At 42.1% G+C, this 15,277-nt stretch overlaps 1 protein-coding gene across 3 annotated transcripts in view; it reads left to right on the top strand.

The window, feature by feature from the left end:
• Prkn (parkin RBR E3 ubiquitin protein ligase) overlaps positions 1 to 15,277 on the top strand; it is a 1,244,902-nt gene that overhangs the window by 675,703 nt on the left and 553,922 nt on the right. The window lies entirely within an intron of this gene.

Raw genomic sequence — 15,277 nt, 5'->3', positions numbered from 1 at the left:
CTACTCAGAAGAAGTCTAGGTTTGTTGCTAAGAAATGCTATCTCAAAAACAGGAGTTTTTCTTTTTGCTGAGTGAAGGTCATTGCTTGCTTGTCTTTTTTTCTATTTGTCCTCATAGATAGGGTCACATTTTTCCATTCTCTGGAAAGGTACTAAGAGGCTTTAGCTTAACCTGAACCTAAAACTCAAAACTATAGACTTTAGAAGACATATAGGTTACAAAGTTAGTCTAACCCTTTCAGTGTTTGATGTAGCAAGCCAGCAAGCCAGGCAGGTTGTGTGCACTCTGCAGCACTGTGCAGGAAACCTCTGCTCCCCAACAAACATTTACTGGGCCCCTTGGTGTTATGTTCCTCTGTGAGGAGGCAGCTGGCCTTAGCTGTACCAGTCACCTTCTTTAAAGACCACGCACAGCTAGGGATGTCTGCGTGGTGTCCTAGGTTCAATCCTCAGAGGACTGAAAAACATAATCCAAGGGAAGCAGCCACAGCGAGCTCCGGCATGGAGGCGGCCTGCTGTGAGAAGCTAGGCATTTTTCCTGATCTAGCCTCTAGCCCTGGGCTCTGTCTTCCACCATTCTCCTAGTGAAGTATTCTTTCTGTTTGTCAGTTGTTGAGAGAAGGGTGTGCACAAACTCTGAGACCTTGGCATCCCTACATCTGGCCTTTCATCTTGTCCTGAACAGGACCAGCGCTAAGAGCTTAGGAGCAAGGCTTCCAACCATGACCTCAGGAGAGGTCGTGCTCAGGTTGGGCTGAGTCACCTGGTTCAGTCCAGACTGGGTCTCACCATAGCTTTTGTTTTTTGCTGTTGGCATTGGTGTCAGCTGTCTTTCTTTTGAATTCTAAAAAGAGGTGAGTTCCTTTAAACAATGCAAATAAAAAGTAATGCATTAAGAAAATAAATCGATGGATTTTTCTTCCAGTTTCATTCTCCTATAAACTGATTAATCTGATTTTTTTTTCCTGTGAATTGTTCCAGAAAATGTTCTGTACACATTAGAAAAATCTATGCCGGTAAGTATGTTTTAGTTTTTTTATAGCAACATTTCCTATTTCACCGTAACACTTTCCCTTGCAACAGCAGCCCTATGAATCTTCCAATCTTCCGAGATCAACGCACGCAGGAAGCGCACTTGCTCATTGAAACAGATACACAACCATCCACAACACCTGCCAACACAGTCTTCTCTTACCACTTTCTTCTGAGCCCTACAAATTATGCTGACGCTCTGGGCACAACTTATGAACCACCTGCACTGTCCTCTTGTTAACATGACTAATACTAACACAGCACGGGTTTACCTATACCGTCAGGTTCCTTTTCAGAGAGATGGATGTGTTTTCCCTCCCTCATACAGTGTTCTCACATTCATGAGGTTGGTCTTCTTTTCAATAACATCATGCATGCAAATACTGTAGCGTGTTTGTATTTGATTAGCTAGCATCCCTGACAGCGGAGAAAGTGAACCATCTTTTCAGGTGATTAGACTTTTACATTTTTCTCTTAGATTTAGCATCTCACATTCCTTGGTATCAATTTAGATGATTGTCCATTTCTTAAATTAATTGGTAATATTTTTTTGCAATTGAGTATATGGACTGCATATTCATGCAAACATTTTTGTGTTTTTCCACTGTTTTTTTTTTTTTTGTATTTTTATGTATCCTTTGAGCTTTTCATACCTGCATGCAATGTATTTCAGTCATATGTGCCAAGTTAGAGTTACCTGGGAAAAGGAACCTCAGCTGAGACAAAGCCTCCACCACCTTTGCCTTTCGGGCCTTTTCTTGGTTGATGATTGTGTATGAGGGCCCAGCCCACTGCCGGCAACTCTATTCCTGGGCAGGTGGCCATGATTGTTTAGCAAAGCAGGCTGACGCTTGAGAGCAAGGCAGTGAGCAGCCATCATGGCCTCTGCTTCGGCTCCTGCTGTCAGGTTCCCACCTGAGTTTGTGCTCTGAGTTCCCTCCATGGTGGACTATATAAGCTGTAAAGTGAAATGAACCCTTTCTTCCTCAAGTCTCTTTTGGTCATGGTCTCTAATGTAGCAGTAGAAACCTAACTAGGACACATTCTTTTATCCCTCCTTCCACCTCCTCCCAGACCACTCCCTCCCCAGAAATACACACACACAAACACACACACACACACACACACACAGCTCCCTCCCACATATAAAACACAAAATGGGTCCATCCACATATATGTGAGTCCATACTCCACAGACACCCATTCTCCGTGCTTTGGCCAGTCATGAGGTTATATTAACCACCTTCAACTGTGTTGCAAAACTTTTTAAAGAATCAATTATTGCCCTTTATGTTAGAGATTTATTCAGTTTGTAGCTGTCCATAGGTCTCCCTTCACCCTTCTCACGAGTTTATGTAACTGCAGCCTGTCTCTAGCTAAGTTTTTTTTTTTTTTAATTAAACCTTGTGGTTTTGTTATATTATTTAGACATTAAGTCATCTGGAATTATTTTGTGCAATGGAAAGTGGCCCATATTATTCACTGCAATCGCTGCTTTGTACTTGCACCCAGACAATTGCCAATTGCCCTCCTTTATCCTGTAAATGGAAAGCTCCAGGTCACGTCTTAAGTTCATGGATAATGACAGGTGTTCTTACCCATCTGTTCTGTTCCATTAACTCATTTGCATAGTTCTCTGCAAATGGTGAATTTTCTTCCTGCCTCGGAACAGCTTTCCTATAAGACACAGAGCCCCTGCTCATTATTTCTTTAAATTCTTGTAAATGCTTACGCATGCATTTTTCATATATTTACTTTTTTAAATCTCGGTGTTAACCTCCATTCCCCTCTCTTCTGGCTCTGGCTGTGTGTTGCAAAGAGCACTGTGTGTGAGGAACACCTGGGTCTCCAAAGTGACCTGCATTAAAACCCTATTGGAAAGTGTGGGCGGATATTGAGGTCATGGTTACTCCTATCTCCATGACATGTTGCTTCTTCATCTGCCCATCTTCATTTATAAATTCTTATAATAGGCCTTTTGCCATTCCTCTTGAATAGACATATTAGCATTTATGGGGTTTATCTATATTATAAATGAGGTTTTTTTCTATTCCATTTCTAACTGGATTTTTTTGGGAAAAAACAATTTTTACTAGAGAGTTTGCATCCAGCTGCCTAAATTTTTTCATTAATTTTCATAACTTTTCATCAAGTCCTTGGGTATTTTAGCTATAACATGATGTCATCTAGAAATGAAGATGAATTTGTCCTATTTTTAACACAAATGATATGTGTTGTTTTCTTAATAAGTAATGGATAATACCATTACAAGTGACATTTCTTATTCAAAGCGTGGCTGTCCTGGTGTTGTGAGAAGGGACATTTTCAGATTCTAGGTAGCCTTTGTTTACCTCTTCCTGTGAAGAGCGAGCTGCAGCATTCATGCTCTGGCATGTATTGGGCACACTGCAAGACAGCCTTTGCCGGAATGCTCCAAGCTTCCTCTGTTGTCTGGCCTTCTTGCCTCTGTGTTTTCACACCGGTGTGCACATCCCCACATCTGTGATGCCGAGCTCTGCTCTCACCATTTCCACTATATGGCTAGGTCTCCTTCCCTGCCTTCAGTCTTGTCCGCTTTTGTTTTCTGTGTTTTATAGGTTTTAATTGAATTTTTTAATTTAAATTGAATTTTTATTGATTACATTCTTGAATTATGTCTCAAGCTGATTGACACATTTTGTCTTACCCACGTTATGTTTCCTGAAGAGTTTCCTTTAGATAAAAACAAAAGCAGCCCTTCTAAGAGCAAGACTGACCCCTCAGGCACCCCAGCCATCTGCAGTAAACCCCTCCTCTCTCGGCAGGATGGGAAGAGATAGACAGCCCTCTTGGCAGGAGCATCTGTCTGTCTGGGAGACACCCCTCTAGCACTGCACCCCAACCCCAGGAGAACCATGTAACTATGGCAACCCTGCTCAGGGCAGAGAGCTACTTACTCTCATCAGCTATCACTTGGTTTTATTTAGTGTAGATGCCTGTGCTACCAGACTATATGGTGGCTTAAAGTTGATGCTGTCCACCTTTGTCTATCCAAACATAGTATGTAATTCTCAAAACTTTTAGGAGAGTTAGAGACATTAAAATTCATTTAGCACCAGGGCCGAAAAACTTTGGTTCTCCTCTCTTTTATCTTATTTAAGAAAAAAACAAAACAAAACAAAAAACAAAAACGTGGCGTTAATCAAGTAGATGCTGAAATTTCCCCAGTCAATGGAAAATGAATATGTGTGTGTGTGTGTGTGTGTGTGTGTATGTGTGTATGGATGGATATAAATACACACTCACAGAATAGCATATAAATACTGTGGCTGAGATTTTAATTCTTCCACTTGCAGTTGGTTCTACTAGCATAAAAAAAATTCCACTCATTGTAATGTTTCCTTTTCATTTTTATTGATCTTAGCTTCCCTGGATGTAGATCATTCACAGGTAAACTTAGGAATTACATGCTCTCTTCCTTCTTTTCTAATGAAGAAATAAAGTAGACACAGAGAATGGGAAAGGGATAGTAGTATATAATGCACTTGCCTGTGCCTGGTTTCTTCCTGAGTGGAGTGTTTATGGCTGAGTGTACTGCCTGCAATAAAAAAAACAGGAATAAAAAAAAAGAAGCTTTAAATTCTACTTGCCAAAGAAACAAGGACTTTTGAGGGGGAAAAGGTCCTTAGATTGCAAGTGTGGAGTCATTTAAAATCTTTTAAAGCTAGGGTATTTTTCTATTGCTCAGTATTTCTCATTGCTTGTAGCCAAAAACAAGTCATTTTTGTGAATCGTTGCTACTAAAAGGTACATTTTTCTTGCACTTTCTGTGCCTGGATTAAACCCAAAGGCCTGTGTTCGTAGGCCTCTGTAGTGACAGGAAGGTGATGTCATTCTGCCCCCACTTGGTTAGAAAGCAGTGGACTGGCTTCCAGATAAGGAGAAGTGGGGTTCAAAAGTACAAGAGAAGTCAAGGAAAGTGCAGACCAAGGGAAGATTACAGGTAGCCTTGGACTTTCCCAGAACAGAACCAACCCCTCATTCACTTTATTGCCTCCAGAATCTTCCTTCTCATTCTTCACACCAGCGGTACAAGCCCATTCCCTCCACCCCTTAGACATCTGAGTATCACAAACCCTGTGCAAGGCTATGACATCATGTCCTTTGCTATCAATTCCACAGACATCTAGTGGGAAACACCACTCCAGAGCAAGGGCCTCGGTTGTCCCACATGGAAAGAACTAACACCTTGCACTGCAAAACCCAGGAACTTCTGCCCTGCTAAGGACACCGAAGGGCTAATGAGGCTGAAGACTAGAGGACATCCAAGTTTCACAGAGTCAAAATAAGTAGAGAAAATGAAGGACAACAAACCCGCTGAAGAAAAACCAGCATCAAGGGCTTGAGCCTCGTAGCTAGTCTCAGAAGGGGAGACAGGATGGGAAGATGTTGCAGAAGTGTCAGAAGACTTCCAAACCCTTGTTCAAGGCGAGCGTGCTTGTTCTAAACGATTACTGAGAAAGCAACATGATTAAACAGCTCCTTCGCATCATCTGCCGTTGTTGATTAGAATAGTGTTTTTTTTTTCTTTTTGCACGTTTAGAAATAAATATGAAATAACTGCCAACTTCTAAAGACTGCCTGGAGAATATTCAGAATATAACTCATCCAGCGAGAGTGAGTCATATTAATTTTTCAGAATTATGACCTGTCTTGTCAGTTCTTGCAAATTACTACCAGTTCACAAATACTTGTTTATATACCCTCTCCTAGAGGTCAAATCCTGCAACAAAATAGAAAATCAGCGATAGGAAATTACAAAGGGAAATAATCTGTTTTAATACCAAAATAGGTTAACATAATATTTTATTTATTAGAGCAAAAGAGCTGGAAGATGTCTGGCTAAGATGAAGCAGCAGAGGTCACGGATGCTGTTGTGTTCTTGCAGGCTGCTGTGTTAGGAGAGCACATGAAAACTTTAGCTTCTAAAGTGGCTAAAGAACAGCACGGATAATGAATATTGTCTCATGATCTGAAAAGAGAGATACGCTGGGTGTGTATGCTGAGAGGAAGACAGTAGGAATCACTCTTTTGTTGAGATGAGTAGCAATCTCTTTATTTCTGGGTAGAGCTGGAAATCCAGGGAAGTGAGTTCCATATTGGAGCAACTACTTAATAAGGTAATTCTACTCTTGGATAAAAAGAAAGGCTATTGCATTGTGGGAAATTAATATCCTTACTCTCCTGGAATGAAAAGTAGTTCCTGGTGTGTACTTTCCACCATTAGACATGATAATTAGAAGGGAAAATGTCTTACTGCGGCTCATTGGAGTGCTCGATGGTAGAGCTAACCTGCTCACCTCATATCCAGGATGCAAAGGAGATAAAAAACAAAGAGGCTTGGACTACCACCTTCAGTGACCTAAGGATTTCCCACTAGACATAAAGACTTTAACACAGGGGTTTGGGGGACACCAGCATCCACATGCCTCACACTTGGTAGTTCTGGACCCCAGCAAGACTTGCTCACCTTTATTCCTCCCGTTGCTTCCCCTCCTCTCCACTTGGTTAACCTTGACATAAGAACTCAAAGCCAGCATTCTCTGTGAAGCTAGGTTGTCCCTCCCATCCTATGCAGAGGACTCAGCCATCCTTCTCCCAATAGCTCAGTGCTGAAGTATCTACCTGGCCTTCACTGTCTTCCATTTAGAGCAAATGTTGATTAAGTATCTTTTTTTTTTTTTTTTTTTTTTTTGTATTTCAAGAACTTTGCTTACTTTTGTATCCCCAGTCCCTCAACCAGGGCTAAGGAAAGAGAAAGCATCATGCTTATTATTTTGTAAGGAAAAAACAATGGGGAAAGTAATGCCAAAAGAAGAATAATTATTCGAGGAAGAGATAAGTAGAGTATCTGGGGGAATATGAGACGTCACTGGATGTGGACTACAAATGATTCCCTGGGCCTCCTCCCTCCTCCTCCTCCACATTCCTTCTGTTTCTTCTCCTCCTCCCCTGCTCCTGCTCTATTGCCTCCTTCTGAGAACCACCTTAGTTGTCAGACATGTGTCCCCATGTGATCCCGTGAAGAAAGCTACTGCATTCTGATCGATTAGCCCACCAACTGGACTAAAGAGGGAAAGGAGACAGAACCATTTAAGAATGGTTGGCGAAGTTCCCCTCAGCCAAGAATGAGCATATTTCTTTCTGTCTGAACAAAGCCATAAAATAAATTAATAGATTCATTTACTGATGCGTTTCATAAGGGCCAGTCAGGACCCTGGACTATTCATTTTACCTCTGAGGAGTCGCTGTACACATCTATAAATGGCCTTCCTTTATTTTTAGAGCAATAAATGTCAAAGCAAGGTGACAGTGTGCTGGGGATCAATTGATGCTGGAGCGCTTACATTTCAGGGGCAGAAGGGCTGGCTTAGCAGTTAGCCTTCATGTAGGCAGGTGGCCACACGTTCACAGTTTATGTGTGGCATGAACAGTTAGTAAGGGGGGAATACACGGATTTATTTACAGAGATTGCTAGTGTTTGGGCCTTTGGTTTGGTCTGAACTAAACATAGCCAAGCAGCCAACAAAATGACTCCATTTGTACTTTAAGGTTCATCCTACTAGATCGGTGATAAGTGTAGATGATTTACATTTGAGAGTCTTCATCAGTTATTCGTTACTCTGGAGATAAAGTATTTTGAATTTAGAAAATTTTGCATATTTTAGAAAGATTTTGTAATTCATGCATTTCAACCCTTAAATATCTCCAGAGTTTATATACTCTGTCATTTTTTTTTAAGTCAGTAATGGTGTGGTAAGAAGTATGCTCACCCCAAGTAGACTAAATCAGGACTTAACATAATTGTCATTTTTGAGTTTGCTATAAATTAAACGTCAATACCAAATTTTAAGGACAGAAGCATTGTGTTGCTAGAGCCTTTGAGATGGTAAAGACTCCCTTTTATTTGCCATTGCCTCTCCTCTTTTTTGGCTGAGGGAACAGGCCTGGCTCATACTCTGAACTGTGCTTGCTCATAGAATAGGCTTCAGACTTAACAGAGCAGCATCAATGTAGAGATGGCTGTGGGGTCAGCTTGACACTCATGAAATCACAGAGCACCATGACCTTGGCTTATGTCTGGATAAAGCTTTCCCTCCTTATGTAAATGCTTGACTTGGTTCTCTTAGTCATGTGCATGCCTTCGGGAGGGAGAGGGGCTGGGGTGAGGATGGGGTGCTTGGTGTTGATGCACAGAGGTTCCAGAAGCCTTGGCAAGAGGAAGCAGTGTAGCCAGGCAGCCATTGACAGACCTGCTCAGCAGGTCTGACGCGGTTTTAACTTTTGGTGGGAGAGAATTGATTTTCTTTCTCTGGTAAACCCTGCATGTCATCTAGAGACTTTGCTCACATCTTATTAAGAGAAAACAAACTTACAATTGAACATGGTAAAGGACTCATTAACTTTCTAGATTTGATTTGTAAAACTAGGTGTAACCTGATTTTAAAACTTGCTTTGCTAAATTAATGAAGTCTTGGGAGTTATACAATCTAACATCTTGCATAGTTATTTCAAGACTGTCATATATGTCATTCCTGGGTTTATATGACAAGAAGTGACCCTACCATTTCTTCCGAGGTAGCATTCAGAGTGTCATTGTACTAAACAGAATGTATCAGAGGTAGGCTATACGTGGTATGTTTTACCTGAGGTGGCATTTACTCTTTAGTATTAACACAAAATAGTGAAACTTTTTAATGGCTAAGACAATAGTGGGTCTTATATGTGGCTCAGTGGCAGAGCACTTGCCTAGCACACCAGTGTTGGAGAAGAGGAACCATGGATGTCTGCACCGTTGTAAAGTCAGAACATCCAGGTCCATGGGAATATTCTTACCTGAGATGCAGGTGCCTGTATGAAGCTCAGAACCATGAGGACGTCTATGATTTACATCAAGATGCATATTAGTTACGTCTTGCATAAGCACTGACTGTGGCCTGGTCTCCTTGATTCATCCTGTTAATTCATTTTTTCACAAGTAGAGTTCAAGTTAGCCTACTATGCAACACTGTAAATACTCACGTGATCACCCCTTGCAGATGTCAGACTGGCAAGTGAACTGACAAAAGAGATGAGAATGAAACCCAATAGAGCTTAGATCTCTTAGCTTGGGTTCTCACTGCTATGAAAAGACATCATTGCGGTTCCTTGTTGGGCTTCTTCCCCGAGGGATGTCCAGGCTTCACTGCACACTGGGCTGGAAAGGATGAAGCAGAGCCCAGAACTGCTGGGGTCCACAGGATCCAGGTCCTGAGGGTAATGCCAAGGGTAGAAGTCCTTCTCCAAGGTTCTCAATGTTACAGGACTCCAGTCCAGAGGGGAGGAAGAAGTCCTTCCCTGAAGTTTTCAGTGTTACAGCTCTTATGGGTGATAGTAGCCCAGGGTCTGCTTGCTCCCTTCAGAGCATCCAGGGTTAGGAGCGTCCATGCACTGGAGGAAGAAATGAAGCCTAGCCAGGCAGGCAGGTCCAAGGGTCCGGGTCCAGCAGTGAATGCCCAGAGAGAGAAAGCCCTCTCCAAAGCAGCTCTTCAAGTGTTATAGCCTTTTAGGTCAGACGTAGCAATTCTCATATGATTCTGTTTATTTAGAGTGGATATGGGGTATATATGAACCTTGGAGGAATAGGAAGGGATTCCAGGGTGGACCCAGCTCATTGGTTGCAGCTGGGATGCTGGCTTGCTCTATTTACACGGAGAGGAATTGAAGGTGCTAGGCTACCTGACTACTCTGAGAATTGTGGAGGTAGGGGGTTGAGATTATGAGCCAGGGCATGCTGGCACAGAAGAATGGAGGGACCCTTACTCCTGCCAAGCTCTAGAAAGAGATTTTCAGGATTAGAAAACATCTCCACCTTCACTCTAGCTCCATGCCAATTTCCATGTGGCACAGTCCACAGGACCTATACACCATGACCAAGACAACTCTTGCAAAGGAAAACATTTAACTGGGGTTGGCTTAGCTTCAGAAGTTTAGTCCTTTATCACCATAGCAGGAAGCATGGCAGCACACAGGCAGAAATGGTGCTGGAGGAGCCAAGCGTTCTTTATCTTGATCTTCAAGCAGTAGTAGGGGACTGGATTCCACACTGGATGGAGCTTGAGCAAAGGAGATCTCAAAGCCGGCCCCCACAGTGACACACTTCCTCTAACAAGCACTCACTCCTACTAGGCCACACCCCCTAATAGTGCCACCCCCTATGGGCCAAGCATTCAAACACGTGGGGACCATACCTATTCAAACCACCACAAGCGTAGAGGTCAAGCAGGCTATAGAATATGGGTGACATTCACCCTAAGGATGAAAGTAAAGGTCTAGGGAGGGAAGAGTCTAGGATAATGATTCTGGGAAACTTGTGTGAGGTCTGCCTCCTAGATAGCAATGTGGTCACCAGATCGTTAACAGTGAAAACAATAACATCTGCTTCCAGCTTTCTGGGCAGGAAAACGAGTATTTTTATCTCCTCCATTGGGAAGAGCCCCTGTATGTTTAACATATGGTTTCCCTAATGATCTGTTGGTGCAGGAACCTTTGTGTCCCCAAACAATTGCCTGTAACGCTTATTACAAGTGTGCACCATTTTTTTCCTCTAAGAGGAGCTTATCAGAAAGTCACCATTGACAAGAGACAAAAGTTGGGGCTCTTCCACCTCACAGACTGACTTTCCCCTTCATGGTCTGTCAGCCACCTGTACGTGCCTGTTAGATCCCCACGGCCTCTTCCTTCTTCCCTGTGTCTACATCTGACCCTGGCAGATGGCAGCTCTCAATGACCCCTGTCTTATTCAGGCAGGTGGCAAGAAGCATAGAGAAAGCAGAAAACAGAGACAAGGGACCATTCTCCTTATTTATGGGGTGATTTCCCACAGGGAACCCCCTCTCCTTCACTGTCCCAGCTCCAGCCGAACAATCCAAGGCAGAGATATGGTACCTCAGCCAAATTCTCATTTGTTCCCCAGCCCATTGTGGGGCTAAATGAATGGTGACTAACTTCTCTTCCCCCTTCAGTTTCTGTGCCTCCTGTACACACACCATTAAAACTATTCCTTAGCACTGAATTCCCTCAGTTGAGCTGCCAGCAGCATCTCTGTTTCCTTAATAGGAGTCTGAGCCATGAGAACAGCCACCCCGATAAAGGTTAGGCAAAACCCTGCAATTGTTCCAGACTTCCCTGTGAAAAATGGCTTTTCTTCCAATTTTACTGAAAGAAGTGTGGTTTCCCTTTCATGGATTTCACTAAGAAGGAATTAGAAACTGAATTGGAATTTGGCTTTTGTAAAGATAGATGGCATTTTACGTGAGAACATGATTGATAAACAATGTCCGTAAAGAATTTCACCTTAGCACATTCAATAGAAGCTATTAGGAGGTTCATGGAGGAATGAGAAGACAGGCCCTGTTCATACTTTTTCAGGTTTGAATAGGCCAGGGAAGGGAGGCTTTAGAGCCATTTGTTGGTTATGTTTACAGTAAGTCAGGACCCCTCAAATAGTACTTGGGTTGACAGATTGGCTGCAGATCCTCTAAATTTGACACAGCTGGGTTCCTAGTCCTCTACTTAGCTGGTTGGCATGTCCCTTTGCACCCTGGCTGCTGCAGTTTCCTTTGCATGTGAAGAGTGGTGTTCAGGAGAAGTGATTCTGTAACTGGAGAGTGACCAGATGAGGTACCCACCAAGAATTCAGCGGACATCTGAGCTGCAGAGGCCTAGACTTGTCCTCATGAGTGGACCCTAACTTTATGTGTGTGAACTGGTGAGAGGATCAGGTGTCTCCATCTGGAATAGGAATCCAGGTGAATAGCAGAACTCAGTGAGAACGGAAGGTCACAGCCACCTGCTGGAAAGGGTTGAAGTGTTAAGTGTGTATATGAAGCCTAGAGGAATACAGTTCTGTGGGGTTTAGAATGTTTTATTTAATGGTAGTAAGGAAAAACAGTGGCCTTGCATTTAACACAGTCACAATATAAATCCAAGTACTCTTCTTCTTTTTTTTTTTTTTTTTCCTATTAAAGAACTCTGTTCAGATCCAAAGTCCATTTGTTAACTGGGTCATTTGTTTCTTTGACTCTGTTTTTTGAGTTCTTCATTCATTCTGGATATTAACCCTCTGTCAGATCTATAGCTGACAAAGGGTACTACTACTTAAGCCCTTTTCTTTCTTTCTTTCTTTCTTTCTTTCTTTCTTTCTTTCTTTCTTTCTTTCTTTCTTCCTTTCTTTCTTTCTTTCTCTCTCTCTTTTTTGTTTGGCTATCATTCAAAAACTGGACAAAACTAACCATTATTGTCATAGTTTTTAGCCTCTTGCTAATAAAGACTTCCCAGAATTCTATACATGGATATCAATGAATAAGCAATTATGTGGAAAAATTCATGTAGTTTTTAAACATCCCTTCCTTTTATTTGTGAGGTAACATTTGTGGCCCACAGTTGTTGCCACAGAACCAGGCTCCTGTGAAATTTCCCTTTCCCTAAGATTCAAGGTGGAATCTTAGCACATGCCTCTTGTAATATCATTGATACTGTCCCTTACTGTTTTTGTTAGCTTGTTTGATTTTTAGTGTAGCCGGGAAAGCTTTAGCACACTGATTTCCAGGAAGAGAAACAAACTAGATCACTTTGCTAATTAGCCTGTGAGGAAGGACATTTGCACTGCTGGGAGACAGTTGCTGGCCTCTCACTTATGCTCATCTTGAGAGGGAGCCATTAACTACCCTTTGTCTTGGACCATCTTTGCAGGAAAGAGCTAATGACCTTGGAAGATGAAGCTAATGTCTCCCCCCAGAACAAAAGGCAGATTTGCTAATTATCCTGTATAATAAAGCCAATGTCCCCTTCAGGAGAAAAGGAAGGCTTGCTTACAGTTCTCTTTAAAGATCCAGTTCTCTAAGCTCAGAGTCCTCCCCAGATGCCTGCCACCACTCACACAGGGTGGCACTCAGCTAGATCCACCCACTCCTCCCTGCCTGTGCTATGGCACAAAGCCCTTTCCATGATTCCTTTGTCTTCTGACAGTGTCCATAATGGAGTGGCAGGAAGTGGACAGCATGCAAGGTAGACAAAAGCCCTGGATCCTTCCCAGTTCTTGACAGTTACTCTAGCACTGCATTTACAAAGATTGGCAGAGAAAGTGCTAGGATTATATTTAATATGCAGACTTGAAATTTTGTATGTTAGTTTTATCGTATCATTTGAATTAACAACACTTTCTAAATCTCTAAATATATCATTGTCTAAAAACATCTACCCCCCCCACCCCAAATAATAAGGTGTTTGGCTTTTATAGGGCTGAGTTTCATATAGTATTAGAGCAATTTGTGATTTGTTATCTAAGTGTCTACCAGTAGCTTTTTGCAAGCTAAGAAAAAATATAAATACTTTCTATCTATATATCTGTATATGAAAAACATCCTCAGTGTTCTGTCAGCTCAGCTCTTTTGAGAGAATCGCTTTATGTTAGAGATGAGGATTTCTTTCCTCATGCCAGCAAGGCAGTGGAAGCCAGCCCAGTCTATTTCACAGGGTCAGCCATGTCTTCCAAACCTTTTGTTTAAGTGGTCAGTTATTGCTTTAAATCCTTTCTCAGTATCCTTCGATTGACACTGAAGGATTTGTAGTATTTCAAATGGTTGAATGAAAAGAATGGTATCTTTTGTGGTTTGAATAGGAATGGCTGCCCTAGGCTCATGTATTGAAATGTGTTTTCCTAGTGAGTGGTATACTTGATAAGGATTAGATTGTGACTTGTTGGAGTGTGGGTGTTCTTGTTGGAGGAAGTGTGTCACTGGGGGTGGGCTTTGGGGTTTCAAAAGCTCAAGTCAGGCCCAATGTTTCTTTCTTCACGTTGTCTGCAGATCCAGATGTAGAACTCTCAACTTCCACAGCACTGTGCCTTTGTGCATGCCACCATGCTTCCTACCATGACAACGATGGACTCAACCTCTGAAACTACAAGCAAACCCCAATTAAATGCTTCCCTTTGTAAGAGTTGCCATGGTCATGGTGTCTCTTCACAGCAATAGAACACTGACTAAGACAATATCCAATGTTCAGAAAAGCACAACAATCAGCCATGTGGTTTCTGTGATGAAGCAGCAAGGACCCGGGCTTATACACTGAACTCTGCAGGTGTCCTGAACTTGAACCCAGGTCCTAAAGAATAACCTGCACACCCACCTAGTTCACTGAGATGCTTAATACCAATGATTAGAAGATAACTGTATAAAGTGTTGGCTGTTACGATGCTGCCCTGAGTCAGATAAGATCTAGTTAACTAACACCTTGACCCCAACCTTGAACTGGAGGTGTGCACCTTCACCAAGTGATTATTTGACATCTCAGAGTTAGAGATACTCAGGTGGTATATCCATGATTTTGAAATTCATCAGGTTTCAAACAGGAGAGAACAAACTTGAGTGCTATAATCGAAAGTTTAAGGTTTCCATTTAGTAATTAATATTGTAGTTTTTCATTTGATAAAACATATCCTATGCCTGCTATATACCAGCCATTATTAAGATGTAAAAATAATAGAAAGATTTCAGAGATTTCCCAGAGGGGATAAACCATGACCCAGGTAAAATTCAAAATTGCCACATATCTTGTAAATAAAGTTTTATTAGGAAAAATAATAGTTAGTGCTTACTTCTAGCACTAACATGTCACCTCTAGCTCACAAGTCATCTATGGATGCAGCGCCAATTTGAAAAGTTTCAAGAAAATTTGGCCTGCAAAGTGGAAATGCTTCCTATTTCATGTCTGGGGCCTCTCATAAAAGTTGATTGACATCAGGTCTAGTGTTAAGAGGGAGGATGCCGTCCACATTCCTAGTCTACACAAGCATTTCTAGGGAGCAGTTGCAGGTTTCAAGGCTTCTCCTGTCACCCAGTCATACATAGTTTAGATGATCTGTCACTGCAGAAAATCTGGAATCCCATGGAAGAGCAGAAACAAGGAACATAATGACCACTGGCCCAATGCCTTTTTATTCACATGTGTGAATATAAAGGAAGAACCTAAGGGAAAAAATGAGAAATAGGAAAGAAGAAGCTGGGTGAAAAGAAAAGAGAATATATCCTAAAATAACACAGCTGGGCAAAGAAATAAAGCAGCAAAGGAGGCGTACTTGAATATGCAGCTGTCAGATATTAGAGCTGAGCAATCAGGTCTGAGGCTGTGCTGGGAGTTAGGCTGGAAGGGGGCATCCTGCCCCC

This window comes from Psammomys obesus, unplaced genomic scaffold, assembly GCF_907164565.1.
Source record: "Psammomys obesus unplaced genomic scaffold, mPsaObe1.curated_primary_1811, whole genome shotgun sequence".
NCBI lineage: Eukaryota > Metazoa > Chordata > Mammalia > Rodentia > Muridae > Psammomys > Psammomys obesus.
The sequence above is the reverse complement of the archived record's forward strand: the minus strand, read 5'-3'. Positions and strand labels throughout refer to the sequence as shown.